The following is a 22069-nucleotide window of genomic DNA, read 5'->3' on the forward strand; positions in this document are numbered from 1 at the left end:
TCTTTTTAAACATTTTGTCTTACTTTATTTAGTTTGTTTCATATTTAGTGAGCGTTTCATGGTGTTTCTAAAAAATACGATAATCGTCTATAAAACTATTAACAAGCGAAGGAAACCGTAATTCTTTGAGGACAACGCATGATTAGGCCCAAAAATCTGAAATTATAATTTAAATTTATATTTCAGGATTGAATTTAAAATTTTACCTAAATCGGTTGCACCTCTAAAAAGGCTTACATAAAATGCATTCAATTGAAACCGCCAAAATGTTCAAACTGAAAGAAGTTGTTTCGAACTCTTCCTTTGGCAGGGTTCTAATTAATTAGTGTTATCTTCATCGATGATTTATAATAAGATTCGCGGCTACCACTTACAACCATTACCTCTGCCATTATTGCAGAAGTTTGTGTTGAGTATTCTGAGTTTCGACTTAGTCTGGACAACAAGCAATTACTTTCAGCTGTCTTAATGAAAAATAATTTTTAATGTCATCTGTCAGTTCTAATTCGAAATGTTATCATTTTCTTAAATGAATCTATTCAACCGACGGACTTTCGATCTGACATAATAGCTGCATAAAGGCAAATTTTTTCATTTAATGTTCTTTAAAGGCACTAAGTACTATGAGTGATTTTCACTGTGATTAAGTAACGATTTATGATCGATATATCGAGTGATTGAAAATATTAGCAGTTATTTAAGTTTCCATGAATTTCCCTTCTAGAATTGGGGGACGAATGTCTCCTTTGTTAAGAAAGTTCTTCGTTCCGCGTCCAACGCCTGTGGCCTTACTTATATCTTCTAACCGTCTTTCCCTTATCTTGCACCTGGTTCCTACCCACAGGAATGTTTTCAAACTCGAATACCCAACCGCAAGGCCTAGTTTGATCATCTGAAGGCCCTTATTCTCGCCCTTTCCCCTCAATTATCGCTCCTTGAAATGTACCAGGTCACCGCGGGTTAAGACGGTGGAAATCATTTTCCATTCTCCCCTTAAAACTATTATCAATCCATTCCATTCCTCCCTGAGTTGATTGGTTGAACTTAGAGTGCTATGTGATGAGGACAAGGGAAATGAGCTCCTGTCACTTTTCATTAGCTATTAAGGAATTAATTATTGAGGTAAAAAATGCTTACTCACGTCAGTGTGAACGATTGTGTGAACCAATGCGTTGATTTTCATCGGATAATACTAATGGTCTTGGAAATTGAATTTAACTAGGGAGATGATTACACTGTTTTTTTTAATATAAACCTAAACCACCGAATTTTCCCTTAATTGCCTTTTCAAAGCTACTATCGATGGGGTTTAAGTGAATGGCATTAATTTTGATGAATCAAAATTCAATCAACTGTGCTCAAATAATCAATTTTTTTACGAAATAGTAATGCTGTCCGTACTGTGGGTTAAGGTTTGATTTCATGTGCAAAGTAACTGTATTTGTATTTTTACAGTATATTGATTCTTTCCTTACTCAGTGTGTAAAGCAATATATGTTTTGAAGCACCTTTAAAAGAGCTCCGACACGTTGAAAATTTTTATTTAAGTTTTTAATATTTTTTATAAATGAATAAAATTTAATTGTTGCATGATTTTTTTAATTTTCAATTAAAAATGGCCAGGAAATTATCAATAACATTATCATTAATACTTTTCTAGCAGTCAATGAAAGAAATTAAAGAAAAAATTCAAGACTTTAATTAATAGTAGCATATTAAGTTTTTCAAACTGTAGACAAAGAAATGATCATCCATAAAGAGATTTTTCATAATTAGAGTGCCGTGCTGATCAAATACATGTACACCCACATTTGTCAGCAATCGTATTAGTACCCGCCGTAGTTAAGAAAAAAACAATGATGCCGCCTGATTTCACTCTCTTCTAATATTTCCCAGTTTTCGTCGTGCGTATAGTTCAGATAGTTTATTCGTGCGTATAATTCATACTGATTAAGCCATTTCCACTTACAGCGGCTTGGATTGATCCAACTATTTCCCTCAAGAGTGGATAAAAACTTGAATAGATGTCTCTTTTTCAATGCTGATTTAGTTAACAATGAATGCCAAACTCTCTATATTTTTTCATGAATGAAAAAATCTTAATCATCTAGAAGATCATCATCTCAATCATCTAGAGGACAAAATATTTGAAATACATTTATTTTTGTGCGAATATATAATTCCATTTTTTTTACAAACGCGTACGTTATACTTCAAGTCAACGGCTAAGGTTAAATTTCAACAAATTAATATTATTTTGTAATACTCCCCATTTTAGGATAGAAATCCAATGTTTGGATACCGGATCTATCTCTGAAATAAATTACTCAACTCTAAGGTCATACGCATGTAATTCTATGGCTAATTGTTTTCAAGGTGCTCTTGTGAATATTAATTTTAGTTTCAGGTTCAAATATGTGGTAGTTAATGTTAATAAAATGAGGCACACTGTTTAATCCTCCCCTGAAAACGAATGTAGGTTCAACCGTTTAAAACTCATAGGTGCTAAAATTTTATCTTTCTTTGTAAAACTTCATACATGTAGCTATTCCCTTTATGTAAAATTCCATTCGAATGCATTGGTTTAGTTTAAGGTTTAAGTCTATGAGCCCATTTATAAATGCGAGGAGGGTGAAAAAACTGGCCATTTTTTATTCAATTGATCCAGACGCGAAGGGGAGACGCCGTCACGCAGTGTGACCTAACGGCGGCCTTGGAGGCGGAATGAAAAGGAACAACTTTGTGAGGGGCACGCTCTTTGCGCTCCATCGGCCTCTTGAATTCACCCCCTTCTCACCATCCTCTCCGCCACCGCACTTCTCTCAATGACTCGCTTCCTTCCTGACCGGAGCCCTCGACACGCATGCCAAGCGCACATTTTGAATGTTTTCACAACCACGTATCTTCCATACCCTTCCCCCTTAACGCTATCTTTCCTTTTCGAGTAAACTGACCAGCACAGGCAAGAGAAATATTTTAGCGACGGGAATTCTCATGGTGCAAGGATAGGGGAATTTTCCTGTTTCCTAAGAATAAAATGCTCGTTTTTGACTTGTGAAGACACGGATTGTGATCTTTATGAACTTACTGTTCGTTCAATGGAGCCGTGGCAAATGTTTCTTTATCCTGTGAAGCAGCAAGAGTGTCTATCATGTTGAACCGTTAACCGAGATCCTAATAGCGAACTATTGCATTTTAGTTTATTTTTCGTATGGGTTTCTGAATCTATTTCACGAGCACACTATTATTCTTCTATGATGAATAATACAAAACATTTTTGCGTGTTCTCTTTATTTCAGGGTAGGGATAATAGTCGAGTATCAAAAAGTAAATGACAGAATATTCAAAACACGATTGTATTGTGCAATATTCCCAGGGACAATGAACTGACACTACATTTTTTAATTAGGCTCATTTTAATGAATTCTGATAATGTAGTGTTTGGGCTCAACGTAGCGATAAAAGGCTAATAAAACTATAAGATAAGGTAAAAAGGTATTCAGAATCGTAATGGGCACATAGCAATAGTTCAGTAAGACGGGAAAGACATAAGCTTATGATCATTAACTATTAAGTACAGTTTATTTTTATCTATGAAATATAGTTATCATGATTAATAGCCTTGGATTAAAATTACGAATAGTTGGTAATAGTAAAAAATTACTGCAATTATTATTGCAGTATATTTTTTAAAATTCCGGTGGAATACTTACTTACAGTCAGCAAGTATTAGGTGAAGGATTCCAAAATGGAATGGGAAATGATTCAGTGACATGATGTCCAAAATCTATGACGTAAAAAAGGCGGAGGTTATATATATTTATATATATTATATGTATATTATATATATATAAATATATATATATATATATATATATATATATATATATATATATATAATACATACATTTAAATAAACGCTATTATTCCAAAGTAACCAGTTGATTGGAATAGGTAAACCTAATATCAAACGTTATTCATGCATCATCATGCTATGAGAATTAATGAACTTTGGATTGACAAATAATAAAAGATGATCAGTTGTTAATGTTTAATGAGAAATGAGAGCTGTCTTTGAAAATACTGGAAATATGTTATCTCCAATTAATTTATTCTTGCAAAAATGATTTTCCATCGTGGAATTCTTACACTATTGTACATCAAGAAGTCAAGGAATATATGCATCCACTTTGCATTGGTACGAAATTTTTGTGCTTTGGAAATATGTTTTTGTTTGCACATTTTATTTTTTCTGTACATATTAGATCACGATTCATTTGATCACAATCTGGTTTTTCATCACTAATGTAGACAGGAATACCTCACAGTGTGGGCAAAACCTCAATCTGCTTGTCTAAGTCCCAACTGTTCAACTGGCCAAGAAAAGTCATAATTAGTGGTTGTATGCTCACCTATTGTGACAAATTCAAGTTACTATTCCTGATGAATTTTTTCCGTGATAAAACCTGAGGAACATCATGCATAATAATGCCAGGAAAACTTTGAGAAGGCCTTTGTGTTGAAGGCCCATGTCTTTCAGACGTTCTTTTTCGTAGCATAAAGCGACGGTTTTGCCAACCCTGTAGTCTGCGTCCGCAACCTTCAGGTCAGAAATTTCTGCGATACAATTGATCCACAGAAGTCCTTCACTGATAGAAATATTTTTAATTTAAAAATAATCCATCCATAGTATTTTTACGTGATTTAAATACAATATAAAGCTAATAAACAGGTTTCATATCCCAGATAATACCAATTATTTGTAATATAATTAATATTAATTTTTGCAATAAGTTCTTATAAATTAGTTAACTTTGGGCAAAAATTAGTCTGACGCCTTATTAAACATAGGTTTATTCTACTTTCAAATTATGTCCGCGAATATCCACCTTCCTGTGTAAGTGACAATGGTCGATAAGGCTTTAAGCCCCAGCTTTTTATGCTTTCATGCTAATGTTCCGTTGGTTATGAAAAGGTCACTTGTCACCGGCATATACCCTTCGCAAGCCAACTGTCCCAGCGGGGGCCTATGGACGGGGGACCGCAAGAATGCCTTTTTCCACCCTACTTCTCATATACCTTACAGATGAATAATTGAGCGTAAACAGCCGCTTCCAAGGTCATCAGCTTGACGATAACTTACAAAATGATGTTTTCCTTAGTTTACGTGAAGTTGTAGCGGTAAAGGATGTATTTTGGATGTTGTAAGTTGTGCTTGCATATCTCCAATGTGATGCGATGTCTATTAAGCATTCATATTTATTAAATTGTAAGCCATTTCCGTAGTAGTATAATAATTTCACGTCTAAAATTGATTAGATTGAATGGATTGAAATCTTTAGGATGCCACCTAAGTTTTTTCCTGGTATAACATAAAAAACTCTAGGCCCATTGATAAAACGAAAGAATGTAGGACTTGATAGGCACATAATTAAGTCATTCTAACCCTTAATTTGTGTAAATACAAAAGGGTGATATGAGAAACCTTTAAACCTTGATTTTAATGAGTATTGTATTAACTGGAAAAAGACTTGCTTAAATGTTTTAGCAACCATAATATCAATCGTAAAAGGACTTTTTATAACTTGTATCTTTATTGGTTTAGTTGATTCCCATTGATTATTCGAGATCTTCAATTACGTAAGAGTGCATCACATTTTTAAATGCGAAATAAGCTAAACACAATTCTTGTGCATTTCCCTTACTTTATGCCTTTCAATTCTTAAGAACCCTTACTCATGTGCCATCAGCTGAGCTGCTTTGAGGAAATGAAAAAGTATTAGAGATTTTCAAGGCGGTCACATTTTATGTTTTCAATGTTGATTCAGGGAAGGATGCATTATAATTAGTATGAATTGAACCTCATATTGTGCGAGAACTACTTAGTATATTTTACTGAAAATTAGTTTGTTTGAGCAACTGAAATTTTTAAATGCTTAATAGGTTTTCTTTCTTCCTTGAATGGATAAATCTGCTGGAGGGTTAAAATTGGACGAAGGAAGGCAAGTGGGAAAACAAAGTAATTACCTTTGAAAATATTAGTTCGAAGAATCACTGGAAGGAATTTTCAATTATTTAAAGGAAAAGTAGGGCAAGGTAAAGTAAACCATTCTTTCAACAGACCAACATACAAGTATTTAACCAAGAAGATTGCGCTTTAATTTGATAGAGCCTGATGTAAAAATTTCGTTTTCCAGATGTCATGTGCAGGGAAAAATACCCTTGGGGCAGGGTTGAAACCCTATTATGTTTAACAGTGGGAGAGCAAATTACCTCTGCAGTGTTGAAACATAATTTACGAGTGATTCAAAGTAAATCTTAAATTCTTCCTTCTTTCTCAATTGCTTTATTAGGAACTGTTTCCCTTCTTGCTTGGAATTCTTTAGAAAACTCTATTTATTTTTTATACCGAAGGAGATACATTACGTTACATTGCTGAAAAGGTAATTAATTCTTGATTTTTTCAAAAATCCAAAACACAAATGTCCTATTTTAATAAGTTTTGATGGTATTATTTCATCGATTATTTTTCAGTTCGTAGATCAAATATAAAAAGTATATATATATATATATATATATATATATATATATATATATATATATATATATATATATATATATATATATAAATGTAAAAGTAAATATAAGTACTACTTAGCGTTTCCGATTCTTCATTGGTATCTACTGTTTTACAGTAGGTTTCTGTATAGACACAATGTACACTCATACATTCCTTATATTTGCTTATCTAGATACAACCTGACACGTAGGGTGTCAGGTTGTATCTGAACTTCTATTCCATTCAACTGTTTTTCAATTCCGCATTCATTCTAGCTCCCTTCATTCCAATTAACTTTCCTATCCTATTCATATCCCATCCTAGCTTGCCTAACGTCCTGCTCTTTATCAAAGGCTTCACTATTTCATCGCTAATTAAAATGCTATGAATACACCATTCCTTCTTTCTTCGGATTTCTGCCAACAATATTTTTTTCTTACCATCTTACGTAGTACTTCGTCTGATTTCTTATCCGTTCCCTTTACCTTGGTCTATCCATCTCCTAAACTACTAATCCCCATTCTTTGGAATACTTATGTTATTATTGCAATATTTTATTATTATACATCATACTTTTTTTTCTGAAATATTCTTCTTTGTCAGAAATGCGTCGATAATTTTGGTCCAAAACATTTAAAGGATACGAAAACCAAAATGAAAGGGACATATACTTACGTTGGTAAGCGTAGGCTTATTGAAACTTTGATATGGAGCAGGTTTCTGTACACCTCGGGAACTTGGACATTTAAACAAGATGATAGGCGTAGTTTGAAGGGTTTGATATGTGTACGTGTGTGTGGAAAAGAACGAAAAATGTAAAGAGTGGAACACAAAATAATAAATAAAAGGCAAGATGGGGGACGAGAGAGGAATTTTGGGGAAACTCAAAGGGGGCAAGGAAAGGTAAATGCAGATCATTTTGATATGTGATGGAATTCAAAAGACTGTGATAGAGAGGAGAACCTTAGACAAACGAGGTAGAAGGATTAAAAGAATAGCCACTTTAAACGTTTATCCAACACTTTTGAAACTGTACGGGCAATCGCTCCCATAAACGATGGTCATTTTCTGCTTCTCTAGTCCACGCAGGCTCATGTCTTCCATGCTTGCGTAACATCCTGTCTAAATTTACAGCCAACAGTTTCCCGCTGGCTCTCTTTATCTGCTTAGACGCATTTCTATTTCGGATTTCCTTTGCCTATTTCCTCCCTTTATAGTTCATGTAAAATATCTCCTATTGTTTCTTTCATTTTCTACTTTCGATTACCAAGTCACTAATATACGATTATCATTTTCCTCAAATGCTTCCAAGTTTTCACACACATCTATTCATCTTTTCCTTTATTTTTATTAAGATACCTTTTGTGAGCACATTACATCGATAACAATTCCATACGGGCCGTTAGATATGCAGAAAATGGGCTGCTTAACGCTCAACATAGTGTATGAAAATTGAAACGAGAAATTCACAATGTTGTCAATTTCAAACCGAGTTCCATTCCTTAGATTCCGCAATAATTAAATCCTTTAGTTATAAATTACAAGTTCCTTAATGTGGTATATTGAAGCAATTATAATTTTCCCAAGGAACTAACGATACTGTTTCAATGAGTGATGTGTAAATATTATGAACTCAATGCCAAAACCATAGTCCGCTTGATTTTATAATGGTTGGCGAACTTCTGGTATTAGCCTACCTTGGAGTGAACATTATCCATCAGATCTTTTAAGCTTATTTATGTGGTGAGTTCCCATCCAATCTAACCACACCACATTAGTGGAATGTGAAACATCCGTAATCCTGGCCCCTGGAGACACTGTTTCACACTATACATACAATAATTGCGGGTTGCATCACCCAAGGATATATCATATATTAAAGGTTTAACAATTCTGTGTTCAAACAAGTGTCTCCTCGGACCTCTTTTTTTTCATCTGATCCCTTCTCTAATTTTGAATACGTAATAACTTCATCTAAGGATAGTATCGATCATTAACGGTTAGTCACAGAGTTGATCCTATATCTAGTTTAGTGTATCAACTAGTCTCTCCATAGAAGTGTCTACCCCGATCAATGCGTGCCTCGAGTTTGCTTGCTCAGCACCCGAGCCCTCAAATTATTAACCAAGTTTCAAATACATCCTACGCTGTGAAATAAGGTCTATCTCTAAATAATAGTTGAATTTGCATTATGTGTGTCATCTAGACTGCTTGGAAGGGTTTCAGGAATATTTTGCCCATTAAAGTAGTACGAGTAAATAAAAAAGAATTTTGTTTACGTTAACTGCGTCAGAAAATATTTTTTATTCACTCCCTGAGTCAGAAAGGTACTTTCTTCACACGTTTGATGCAACACGTTTGATGCACGTTCACACGTTTGATGCACACGTCTGTTGCAAAAGATTGAAATAATTGCTGAAAAGCATCTAGTCATAATGCTCGTATTTTTTCAGTATGCTTATTCCCAATTTACATTGAGTGGTTCCCATCCCCTTGTCCCCGAATGCTGGCCGAACTAAATGAAAATAAACGTCAATTCATTTTTACGGTTTGACCGTAGTTTTGAAATAACAAATATCCGAAAGTAGCCATGCAAGCAGCATTATTTACAATAGCCTCGTTGTGAACGGCTGACCTGATTCTTTCGCCACAAATCCTTCTGGAAGAAAAACATTTGGAATGCAAAGGTGTATGCATAGCAGTTAAAGAAAATTAGAGTAACAAAAAAGACAAAGAATTTAGGAATTAACAATTAAAATAGTAGAAGGTTATTACATTTACAAGGAACACTCAAGAAATTCGTCTTTTTAAATTATAATGAGGTTTAATTATCATTTCAAGCAATCACCCTATGGTACGCATAACACAAAGAGTCCTTTTATTTACTTTTCCGACACGAATGGTTACAGAAGTGAATTTTTTAATTTGAGTTTTTCTGATGTGTACATAAATACATCAATTATAAAATGACTTGGAAACATTTGTCAGTAATATTGCTCAGGATTTGTGTCTAATACCCTTCTGAAATGTCTACTCCTGCAAAATTGGTACCACTAAACCAAAGGCACCATTAAATGTAGTGAGAGTGATCGTGAAAAATTTTTCTGAAGTTAATTAATATATATTTTCTTTAATGACTAGCCGAATCGTGAAAATTTATTGTGCGATGAGAAGAGTAATCGAATATTATAAATGACGTAATAATGGGAAAGGTGCGTGGCACTGTCAATACAGACGGAAACACTGAATAAAATTTGTAAAGGAAATAAAAAAAATCCTCATGCTACTACCGAAATTTTCATCACAAATAGCATTTGGCGTACCCCAGCCATATTCGACAGTGAATCCCTGGTTTCTATGAAAACGTAAATAGTAAATACTATATTATTAAGAATGCCATAAAGTATTAAATTGAATCGATTCATAAAATATGGTTTTTGGCTAGTCGAAAATATCACTCACAACCCATCGGCACATCATAGCTAGTAATATACTGAAACATCTATTATTCATAATATATACAACTTTGTTTTCTCTGTATATCCGATAGCTGATTTTTAGATATGACATTTGGGCAAATCATCAAGTTTTTGTTTGATAATGCGAGCTTACATCTTTGGCTGTATTTTTTATTCTAACACTCTTTATCCTTAGTGATATATCTTAAAATAATTTTGGAATTACTTTTTGTTTTGGCATTGTGAATTTATTTGTTTAAACATTGATTTATTATTTTATTTTATCATCTTGTTTAATGATGAATCATTTAACTTGAAGTCAGCGGTTGAGCAGGGGTGTTTTATATCGTTAAAATGGAAAACTTCTTTAATTCATGTCTATTAAATAAGTAACACACAAAGCCTTGGACTCTGATTATAAAAAAATTCTCAGTAAGGTCAAAGTAAATAAATCTATTTTACCGTTAAGTATTCTGTGACTATACAGTGAGGTATTTTAGTACCGTATTGATAGTCTATGCACCGGGTTGAATATGTAGTCTTCATCGCATACCCTTTACATTAGTCAGTTCCTTTTGTCGAAGAGCCCAGAATGGCACAATTTTTGTTTAACGGTATTTTTATGTGAGACGTAAAGAGTTCATTCCATTCTCCCACGCTGATGCTTTTCCCTTCCTCAACTCCTTTCCTACTTGCCTTGCAGCCAAGCCTCGCCACATCCCTAATCAATAAATAGAGCTTTCCTTGCACTCGCTGCAAGGGGGGCTGTCTGAAGTTCCCTATGGACCTAGAGCAGCATAGGATTCAAAGAAAAATCCTATCCATAGCATAGCGGAATAATGGACATATTTGTGTTCTTAAGTGATTCCAAATGACTACGTTTGTGACACTAAAACATATTTTCCAGGTTCCCACAAAAGTACTCCCGAATACATACGAGGTATATCGCTGGTGTGAAAATATGTGCTGAATCCACTAAAGATTGATTGGAGCCTTGCTAAAATGGGATCGCCTGGTTTACATGCTTTACATAATATTTAAAGACAGAAGTTAAATTCTTCTTATGCTTAAGTTATGATATGTAGCTAAACTTATTAAATCAATTCATGTAATCGCCATTCGAGGGAAGCGGTTCATTACTAGTGAAATTGAAAAACACTGAGAACCTTGTTTTTCTATAGATTTTTGCGATGATGAAAACGTTTTGAATTCACATCAATAAGGATCAAAATGATTAATTATCATTTTCTTCCATTTTGACTGAAAATAAGTTATTTGCTCTGCGTTAAATGAACATTAATGACCTCTACTCTTTTTTTTATATTAGCATAATAGAGATACCGCTCTAAAAATTACTCATATCGTGAGTTTTTCTAATTTTATTCGATTACTCATATCCAGCACGAATCAATTTAATCATATATTATAGTCATCATGGATAAAATATGGATTAGGGAAAATGTTTACGATCGTTGCTGTGGTTTTACCAATTATTTTCTTCAAGTTGAAATTCCTACAAGTGTTTACCTTCACTTTTTGATGAATGTTTTGCGAAAAATTTTAATTTCTTTGTAGATATTTTGCAACGTCTCTTTTAGGTTGTCATAAATACATTTCACAAGAACTTTAAATCCTAAAGTTTTAATCTACCACTGTGCAGAAGCCTTCCTTTACCGTTCTAAATCCTCCCCTCCAATTCTTATTCCCTCTAATAAATTATAAGAGGTACTCTTTCATGTATCATTAATAACGGAATCCCGAAATCTCTAGTGATTAATCCTACAACGTTGCTCTTTTGAGATATTGAACATGTTCTATTAGTCATACCCTGGATACCACGATCAATTTTTACCGAAGTAATCCTGTATCTACGTCTACTTGTTTTCAAGGTGTGGTGTTGTCGTATTAACTAGGTTTTTTTAACACTTTGGTAAAAATATTAAAAATTTCTCAGTTGACTTTTTTATAATATCGTAGCTACGATATGCATCTATCTGCTGATGGGTAAATGGAATATTCTCACGCGGATTCCTTAACCATCCAATGAGAATCGATATTTTGAGATATTAATTTTTTATGTATTACACTGAGTTCTCATATCTTTTTTGATGATTTCTTAAAAAAATAAACTCTAGACTAATTATCTTAACACTGATTCAATTATGTGCTAAAATTTCAGCATAGAGCGCTAAAGGTTCAACACAGTAACGATCCATTGATAGAATTCCCCCTGCTTGTGTCTTTAAAAGTACATTTCCAAGACTCACGGTGGTATTAGCATAGTCATAGAGTATTTGATGTTTCTAATTTTGAATTTACGATTTTAAATAATAATTATCAATTCGATATCGATAGGCAGCCCGTCAGCTGAGTAAATTTTTCAAATTTACAAATACATCAATATTGAACACTCATTCTTGAAACTGCTAATACCGCCATCCTGCCATTTACTAATGAGTTAGCTATCGCATTGTCTACCCTTAACTTCATATTTATGTCCCGATTTGTATGCGAAGTCATTTATCTTCGTGATATGCCAAAATTGAAAACTATCACTGTGTTCAATTGCGAAGCGCTCTGTTGTTTTCTTTTCACGATTTTATCGAATTTACCTTTATTATTCCAAATCAAATATATCTATTGCCAAATTCCAAAGAAACTGCGGGAGATGCTGTAACAGTAACTTTTGACGGAGTCATCCGCTAATGTGCATTTCAATGCAACAATATCAGAGTGTAAAAATCATTTGCCTTGACTGGGATTCGAACCCAGATCCCTCAATATCCGGTCGAGTGCTTTAGCCACTTAAGCTACCGAGGCGTTCTCTTAAACTCTGAAATTTTATCTATACATTATTATATAGATTTTATATCTATTGCCCTCTGTTTTTATCGTATGCTCCCATTTCTAATTGCCTAGACTATTTTTTGTGTTTTGTTTTTTCTGTATACGTATAACTTGCCATCCAGGTCCATTATTAAACCCAAAAATATTTTGTATGCAAATATTCATATTATGTTCAAATTTTAACTATCGCAGTTGTTGAAAAATATTCCATGCCGGACTTTTATCTGTCAATATTCCAGAAATATTCCAGAAAATGTACCACCGGTTGTGCTCGCACAGTCACCGTCATCACGCGGAAGAATCTGTAAAAGCTGCTTTAAGTGCTGCCATGTTTCGCTTTAACGTTTTCCGTGAAACCGTTTACGCTGGCCATAAATGGGTAATGCTCTCCGAGCTATACTCAGTTGCGTAGTATCGAAAGTGAATTCGATACAGGCAGGTGGAAAGTTTCTCTCGCAGTGAAAAGCTGAGGTCGCCCACGCGCCTTCCGAGGCTGCCGCTTTCACCGATACCGGTGCGCGCCACGCTCTCACGTTGTAACCGCCCACGCAGGATGAATCCGAGCTGCCGTAATCCCAGCTGCTGCTGTCCTCAATATTCGTGGATGGAACTCGATTACTCGCCTTCCGCGTTTATTTCTCAATGCTTATCGTTTTCTTTCCTACCCTGGTTGTGTTTTACGTTCATTGATCCGTAAGTGTGACCACGTATGTTCAAACAGTTACTCGTAGTTCGTAGGTGTCCATTCGACACCTTAAAAAGTGTCAGATGAAAGGAATTGTTTTTAAAAGTTTTCGGAAGGCCTAAATCAAACCATTGCATTAAGGTTACTTTTAAATGTCGAGATCTATATTGCCTACTATTTTCTCTTAAATATTTTAGGCTTGGGTTGAGTAAAAGATAAAACGTAAAAAATATGTCAATGAACTTTAAAGTTTATTATAATGTACAATTTTCAAAGTTGCGGGATGCAATAGTTTCTTTAACTTTACCAGCGATATTACCGATTAAGGTCTTTACTTTTATTTGAATGAATAACGTATTAATTTTAGAATCCTAAAGATCGACTTTCAAATCAAAAAATTAAACATAGAGAACTATAACTTTATGATTTTCTGTAATTAATTTATCATAACAGAACCATTGGACGAATTATTTGATTCCTTGAGTAATGAGTAATTAAGGTGTTGGTAGTGGGCAACTACTTGTTAGTGGCTATATAATTTTATTATAAGAATTTGTATTCATAATCTTCCGAAATTTATGCATTGACATTTCCATATTCACCACTAAATGTTACGGTTATGGCGATCGACACACGGTATTTTTATGGTTATGACTGAACTCTATATGAAATATTTATATATAATCCTTTTTCAAACACATAATCATATTTCATTTTTGTATTCCAGGTTAGTACTCAACGAATCAGCGAAGCCATTAAGAAAAGGTTTCGGGTATGTATTAATGATCCACTCTCTCTTTTATAATTACGCATGCGTATGTAAGTGAGAAATTAAATACTAACTGCGGACGTTGAAATCATCTTTTGGCTACTTGTGAGTTAAATGTTCTGAAATTGAGAGATCTCGAAAGGGTTGACTCCTTAAGAGTCGGGCAGGAAATGCTAAGACTCTCCTATTCAGAAAGTTTTAGCTCGACTCTCATTGTTGACCCATTAATACACCTTTCAAGACTTCTAACCCCTCGGATCCTGGATAGACTCCGAGAGAGCACATTTTCCTCAGGCTTTTCTCCAATTTTGCAGGGACAACGCGCCAGATGTACCGTAAGTACCCGGATCGCTCTCTGAAAGGCGAGCTAATTAGTCTGGCCCTTAAAGGGGTACTTGGTAGACTATCATTTGTGTCGCTCCTCCTGCCCTGCATAATAAAAGTGCCTCCGTGGATTCAGTTGAGTCAAGTTGTAGGAAGAGGCAGTTTAAGAGGGCTTCGAAATGTAAAAATACATAGGATTCTATCGAAACTACTTAATATAGCTATCGGAATTATCCTAGATGCCCTAATGGCTTGTTCACTGAGAGGTGGAATTCAAAACCTTATAATTACTTCTAAGTGTTTATCTTAAGGCTATTTCAGGATAGAACTGAATATTTCAATATGGTCATATCCCCTTCGTTTGACTTACTGAAGAAGGAAAGCGTTGAATGAAATTTGATGTATAGTTGTTGGCAACGCAATGCAGAATGAAGAAAATGTGAGAAAGATGTCAAAGTTGCCCATTATTATATTCATTTTGTTTAATTGGTAATACCTAAACCTAATAAACCTATAATTGGTAAATACCTAATAAACTCTTAAATGAGAAAAAACAAAGATATATATTGTATAAAAACTCTGAAAAGAAATGTTACGTAAATTTTTATTGTTTTTCAGACTAGTAGTCAGTCATGATAAGGAGACCATACCTTATAGGTTTCACTAATACGATTGCAGTCTTACCTCTGAGTAGTGGTTCAATATTCGATTCCTGTGATAGTACAATCATTCTTTGTCCTGTTAAAAATATATCGTCATCAAACTGAGATAAAAAATATTTTTCTTTATTATTTTTGCAAACCTTCAGTGATTTTATTATGAAATAAATTAATATCTAGTTGTAATACTCTTATATCACTATCAATATCCAACCGCTAACCTTACGTATAGAAAGTGAATTTGACGAAAATGAGGAAACTTGTTTCAAGATCTGTACTTTCGTAACTAAATTGGGAAAAGTATAAGGAATAATTAAGGTAAACAAGTCTGTTTTATATATATTGTAAGACAGAATTACTCTGGGACTTATGGGAAAAACTTGGAAGGATCGAGTTTATATACACTTATTCCAGTAGTCTCATTTTCCCCCTAGCATCTAGGAGGTTAATTAAAAAGAATCGCCAAGAGGAAAGCAGCAGCGAGCCTATGAGTGGACTGTGCGGCCGTAAGCTTGATTTCATACTCAGGAAACGTTGAGAGAGATTGAGGATCATCCACAAAACAATGGCGAAGAAGCCTAATGGAGTTCCTAGGGGAAAATCAGTCTGGATTTATAAAGGAGCCGGGGAAGCATGATACTGGAGTAACCGCGAAAATACTAATAGAAAAGAATGTACGAGATACGTACAAGTACAAGAACATCCTATTTTTATCCCGGAACTGAGAATAGATGGATCTCGTTGAGTTTAAAATACGCGAGCATTGTCTTGCAAATACTACACTTGGATGGCTGCACTGTAAATTGCAGTGTTCACAAAGGTGCCACTAAAATAAAAAGCGTTTTGGGTACATAAAACGGCGTTTTTCAGAGTTGAATTATGGCTTACTAAATGGTTTTCTCAACCCTCGTAGTTTAACACTCATCGAAATTCGTCATCAGTTGAGTGAAGCATGTGATCATGTTGTCGTGGATGTGAAAAATGTGCGTTCGCAGCTCAATGGTTCGAAGAAGACCGAACGTTGTGTAGCAAAGAACCCAAGACGCCTCGGCCATGGACTATCAGCAATTTTGCAGTGTGCTAAAAGCATTCCTAAAAAAGAGTTTTTGGCAGCCATGCAATCATGAAGCCGACGTAGTCAAAATTTCTCGTATCTTTAGGTAGGTTTTGTTGATAATTAGCGGAAGTTTCAAGTTTCTGGGGATGTTGTCAGAAAAACAATTAAGGGACATTATAACTCGAACTTATCTAGTAGTCTGCTACCATTAAGATTTATGCTGCGTCGATTATGGTGGGCAAGTTTTATGGATGTGCTGTGTAAGATTAAGTACATGAGTGGAGAATACGTCTCATGCGATACTTCCGTATTACTCTATTGCACGAGTGATGGATGGCGAATAAACACGGGAGGTAATAACCTGTTTTTTATCGCCATTGCTAATTAATAAATAAACGGAGGAAATAGTTAGATGGATGAGGGAAGAACTAGGTGTTTGAAATTAATTCAAATAGAGAGCTTACTATCTATTCAGGCATCCCATGGAATTTTCCGCATGCATCCTTTCGTGGATCGTTGTATAAGATAGCGTTTTCCACCTCTATTTAATAATGTTCGCGGATTTCAGAAATCTTTTTTCGTTCGTCGTTTCCCTTCCTTAGACCATATTTCTTTCCTAGCCTCATTCAATTATGGCATTCTATTCTCTAAAAACGAATAGATTTTCTTCTCTCTTTACTTTTTTGTTGCTTCGGTGAAATTGTCGTTCACCTCTTCCATTTCGTCCTCATTGAAGTCTCATTTTTTTGTGTAAACATGTAACACTACGGTGTCTCAGGTTTTTATTAATATTGTGTTGTAGGAAGCTCTTCACTTTCTTTGTATATTGGAAAGTTGTTCACTCTCATTACTGAAGTGTTCGATAATATTATGTCCATTATATATTTTCCATTCATGTGGCTGATCTTCTAGCTGCCGCTACAAAAGTCTCCGTCTTCGTGTCATTTCATCTCTGTAACCCCTAATATACCTAAGTCCATCAAGCATATCTCTACCTTCACATTCTCTTTAAACCTTCTATATGCACTATGAGATCGGACTTTCCAGGGTCCAAACCTAAGTTGATTGTCATATTTGACTCGTGTAGTTGAGGGAAATCGTATTTCGTAGCATTTATGGGAGTTAGAAGGGAAACGAGAATGGAGAATGTTTTATCGATTTACATATGGTATATCTGCTGTAAGATACAACGCAATGTTGAAAGAACACGCCATCTATGTAAAATATTTCGGATTCAGTCCACAACCTTCATCCGATCGGCAGACTTCTTAAAATTACTATGGAAGGAAATTTTATTGTAAATGTAAGCAAATTGGCCTAAACATGTGAGTAAATTGATATAAGTATTCCATCTTAGTTGTATACTTCAAATGCTATCTTCTGTCATTTGTTTTACGATTTTTATTTTAGTCGTGTTCTCCTTGGATCACAATTATCCCATTTTATTTTATCCAATTCAATAATCAATTAACACTTTTTTAAATAGATTTTCTTAGCTCCTGCCGTCTGAATTCTCTCAATATCCATGCCCGAGAAGGATTCGAACATGCTCGGATCTCGGTTAACTGGCGGGTACCTGCCGAAACTAACTAACCACGGCGGATAAATTTAATTAATAAATTCATAGGGCTCACGGTTCTGTGACCATAGAACTTCGTCATAGGACGACTCTATACAAAGGTCATCCTTGTATTGTTTTCTTTGAAGCGTGAGGTATAGCCAACATAATCTCGCGATCGTAGAATAATTTTGGAGATCTAAACCATTAAATTCATCGTTTGATGATTATTTAATGAGGATATTACTGCTTTGATGCATGAACTAATAATTGTTTAATAAAACCGTCCAACTACTAGTTGGCAGTAGTTATGGCAAGGTTTTACGACCAGCGTTAAATGACATGAAGTGAATTGTTTTGCTGACATTAAGAAATATTGACATAAAACGTTAAATAAACAAGATGGATCACCATTTGGTGGAAAAGGTTTATCGGCAACAAAGTTGAAACCTATTGATTTGAGATATTTTAGATTTTGAACTATTTGAGATTAATTTTTTTTTGTTTTCCATCAATGCTTTTATCAATAAATATACCGTGAGTTGCATTTCCACACTTAATACCCAATTTCTTTGGCAATCCTCTCACTTCAACTTATCCAATAGAATCCAAAGATCTAAAGGCTCCTCTCTTTATATCATATGTAGGCACAAAATTAATTTCAGGTGTTCATTTCAGTGAATTTTTGGGTAAATCGGCTTCCAGCTTGGCATTGGTGTGATTTCCATCGGTGATAGGATTGCTAAAATAATTTAGCGTGTGCTATGCCTGGAATTATTTCAAATGCCTAAAGGTGTCCAGTGAATTAACCGTTAAACATTGAATTTTATGGATCTTGCGGATATGAGCGTCTGTTTAGGTCTAGTAATCTTTGCTGTCCTCCCACCGTTACTTTTTCCCTCGACACCTACTTCTTGCCATTTCTCAGGGATGGTAATCAAAATACACAAAAACGTAGAAAAGAACGCTTTGAAAGATATTTGTCGTATTATTATCAAACTCAGGTGAGCGTGTTACGCAAAAGGGATGAAAGAAATGTAAAGATTGGTCGATTTTTATCATTAATCATTAAAAAAAAGATTGCTGAAACGCACACTCTCAAAAGGATGGAATTTTTTGCTGGGTAATCAAAAGCGTCCCTTTTTTTTGTAAAAACAAAGTGTGCGCAATTATTTTTTTGCGGCGCTCAAGTGGCCGTAGCCAGAGATGAGGACCAAATGCGATCGTTCCGGGCACTCAGCCTCTCCTCCATTTTCCCGCCTTGCAGCCCGGGAGGTGCACTTTGCTCCAGTGGCGTGCAAGAGGACAAGAGCCCCGTCGCTCTCTCACGCCCGGGTGGCTTCGCTCCCCGCCGCCACGAGTAAACACGATCGGCGTCGAGACGACACCAGCGACGTTCGCAGTTTGCCTTTCAAAGCAGACCGACGGAAATATGCAAGGGAGTCCTTTCACGCCCTCATGGCCGTAACCCCTGAGACTGCAGACCAAACGCTCTCCGCGTGTTGCGACTTGCCCACCTCCTCCCCAACAAAAAAACATTTTCCGCAAAATACGGAACCAATCTCTCTTGCGAAATCTCTTCCCCTCCCGTTCTCCACCCCTTATCTCAGTCTCCCTCTCCCTATCAACCTCGCTCACTCTATTGACACAAACCTTCGGTTACCTACTCGGAGGCAACCCTTGGTCTCATTCGTCTCTTTTTGTTCTGAATACTTTCCGGATTTATAGGGAAGGCGACGGGCCACAAGTACTTTTTACGATTGACGGGGACTGGTGGGGTCCGAAGTCGGTTCTGAGTACTAGGATGGTACCCCAAAGTATATGGCGTCCACTCATTTAAGGATTATGTTGCAATTGCTACTGCCAAATATTAATTTAACAAATACCTATTCATTCACATGGAAATAGATATAAGGGAAGGGGATAGGAACACACATAAAGAAGGAACACAGGAGAGGTTGGGAAGGCGGATTCGAGCAGATTACAAGTGTAAAAATATTTCCTTGACCGGGACTTGAACCTTCCCCCCTTTGTGTTACCCATGCAATACACAAATCTTAATTTTGCTGCCAGAATGATAAAAAGACGTATGCATCTTCATGGGTGGGTTTTTCCCGAGATGTATACTCGAATAGAGTTTCTCAAAAGGTCTGCCGTTGAAAGATTTTTCAATGAAAATTAATGAAATACTTCTTTATGGCATGAAATCTGTCCTTAAAGCATCCTTTCTCACTTCACTACTCCTTGAAGTAGTTGCGGACAGACCGGGAGCGGCCAAGGGTCTCCGCCCGCCAAGATCTATTCCATTCCACCATATTTCCCATGATCTGTTCCAATTAATAGTTTGCGATTGCCGAGCAACCGAAAATCGAATACATGTGATGTTAACAAGACTGTTACATTTCAATTCTTACTATATTCTCTTCTTTTTCTCCCGTGCTCAGCAATGTAACATTTGCCGAAGACCCCCAAATTTGACGTTGAATCATCTTCTTTCAATTAGTACAGCTGAAAGGATGGACGCACAGCATTTTCTGCGGCATTGGTGCAACCCGGCTGTCGTGTTTTTCCAAACGGCGCCGGATTTTTGGATGACTGTTTGTAGTTTTTTTTGTTTTTGGCCGCATATACACGATATGGTGAAATGTAAGCAGTATGATCGACGAACGTAGGAGCTTAATGCCTTTGGCTTTCGCATGTGATCAGTGACCTCAGTGGCCATCACCGTATAGTTTATGTAGACCACTTGTTCGAGCCCCTTAAACGCCAAGTGTGAACAAAAAGGTTTGCTGTTGACAAGTTTTAGTTTCAAACGTTATTTATCCATTCAAAATATCAAGTAAGATGCGTAATAATGAAAATACACGTATATAATGGCGAAAAAACGTTTTTCCAGTAACCCATAGGTAAACCCCATTGATTAGCAAAAGACCTCCTTAAGTTTGATTTTCGAATTCTGCGTAGGTTTGTATCATAGTAAAGCCCTTTTCATATGAAATCACGCTCACAACATGCAAAGGGTGGCATTTAAACAAATTTTTACCTCACTGCTGCTAACATTTAAGAATATTTCTGCATCCTCCCTTGAAGAAATACACGTGATCTGCATGAACTTGAGTTAAAATGGTTTTAAGCCAATACGCTATGTGGAAGTCTTCTATAAATGTCATAGTCGTCTTTTAAATGGCACTTTTTTTCAAAATCTGACGCTGCAATCGATGCGTCAGCGAACCAAGAAATGAAGGCCTGAATTCGGGTGCGTGCCAAGATTTACGTGAGTGCAGGATTTAAATGATAGATTGAGGGTGTGTCTTAAAAGGTGGACTTGTGCTCATGATGATTATGGTCAGCCTCGATTATTACTTTCTCTCAGCATATTAATTGTGCCAATCGCTGAATTTTGGTAGCTTAATATCATTGGTGCATATTATTGTAGCCTCAGCACCTGTCTCCACACTTTGATCGAATGAGAGCAAATATGGTCGAAGCACCAATCGCGTTGAATGGATAAAAGGTTACGCTTACGCTCTCACATTACCAAAACGACGCAATCGTTTCTTAATAAGATTAATCGTGACAGGAGGCCATTGGAAAATGTATTGCAAAATTTAATGAATCGTGTTAACGCTGCTGGCCAAAACAGGCGCATTGAATTGCAAGACACGTCAGTTACTTTTTTTTCTTTTCTTCGTACTCATTCATTTTCATTTCCGTCCCTCCCAGTAATAGAAATGCTTAATTAAAACCGGAAAGTTTTGTCTAGAGGACACTTCCGGTCACCAATTCTTGCAAAGTTCTGCTATCACCAATACTCTTGCATCGGAAGACAAAAATATGCTCAAAATTATGCCCGTGGATTTTTTTTCAGGATTCCAGATATATGTAATGTGGGGAATTTTTCTCTCTCGGTACGAATGGTAGACTGAATCATCAAATCCTTCACGTTGGTATTCTCACTTTTAGATCTTTTTCCTGCCAGCATCAATTTTCCCCAGCCACTGATATATGGTTCATTACGTACTACGGCTTCAATTTTTCTGATGTCCCTTATATCGAATGACCAATTTTATCTTCCTACATTTGCCTCATCGTGCTTTCTCTCTTCGCAGAACTTTTCTGGCAGCACTCCCGCAGACCTTAATTGCTTTTGAAA

The sequence above is a fragment of the Hetaerina americana genome, unplaced genomic scaffold (genome assembly GCF_022747635.1).
Source record: "Hetaerina americana unplaced genomic scaffold, ioHetAmer1.1.p SCAF_91, whole genome shotgun sequence".
Lineage (NCBI taxonomy): Eukaryota > Metazoa > Arthropoda > Insecta > Odonata > Calopterygidae > Hetaerina > Hetaerina americana.